Genomic DNA, 1,254 nt, shown 5'->3' on the forward strand with positions numbered 1-1,254 from the left:
AATTTTGTCACTGTTTTGGAGCACACTGCCTTATAGATAACCTTAAGACTAACATATTGATACTAACACCCAAAAAACTTTAATTTTGATTTCATGGGGACTTTAAGAAAAGTGTGGACACAAGAAATGGCGCAAAATTTTTCAGAACCGATCATCACGCAAGCAGCTTGCAGCACTAATTTCTTCCCAACGTCCATTTTTAAATAAACAACTCCTGTTTCATGCATTGTTTCATGTAATTTCCTGTTCCACTTCTTACATGAGTTTTCATGACAAAACGTGGTTTGGGGACCTGATAGGGTCATTGGGTGATAGATTTGTTGTCAGCTCATGTAGTGTTGCGGATCATTTATGTAGTGTCACATAGTGTGAACACCACAACGACTTCAAGACAGACAGCAAGTCATGTGGTCTGAACAGCACAACGATCTGCCAACGTTTATAGTTGTGTAGTCTGAAATAGGCTTTAATTGAGCAATGGTTTTTATGGAAGCTTTTTTTCCGTCACACAATTAATCAATAAATAAATACATAAATAAAAAAAAAATTATAATAATTACGACTTCACAATTGCAAGATGTAAACTCGAAATTCTCAGAAAAAAAGTCAGAACTGTAAGAAACTCACAGTTTTGACTTTTCTTCTCAGAATTGTTAGTTTATGTCTTGTAATTCTGAGTTTATATCTAAATTGCAATTGCAATTTTCTATATAAAAAAATATGTTATAATGTATATACCTTGTTTTACAACCCTGTTTCAGTCTCTTTCAATATAAAAGTCTTTGCTACTGACTCACTCATAAAAACACTATGTGGATTTCAGAAAGTGCACAGAGCTTAGCGTGTGCACTTACCATAGCATGGATTAACATTTCCAGGCATCTGATCACAGATTCTCGGAGGTACTGGGCCAAACGGGAAAGGCAAGCTCAAATACGACCCTCTAAGGCGAGGGGAGCACTGCCTGAGACAGCATACACAAGAAGGTTCTCGCAAATGCCACCTATACTTCCCACTCGATGCCTCAGCAAGAGGGGATATCCTGGAGCCCGGACATCCAGGAATTTTTTTGCAGTGTCGTGCCGGGGGCCTGATGATCAAGAAGGCTCCCACGGAAGCCTCTGACCTGGCCGCATAATCCAGGAAGCATGAAGCCGGAACCAGGGCTATCATACCGGCTGGACATAATGTCGACGAGTGAGGTAACACTGCAAGTCGAGCACCTGGTTTCTGAATCCAGCAAAGGTGTGCTCA

This window comes from Sinocyclocheilus anshuiensis, unplaced genomic scaffold (assembly GCF_001515605.1).
Source record: "Sinocyclocheilus anshuiensis isolate Anshui unplaced genomic scaffold, SAMN03320099.WGS_v1.1 scaffold175, whole genome shotgun sequence".
Classification (NCBI taxonomy): Eukaryota; Metazoa; Chordata; class Actinopteri; order Cypriniformes; family Cyprinidae; genus Sinocyclocheilus; species Sinocyclocheilus anshuiensis.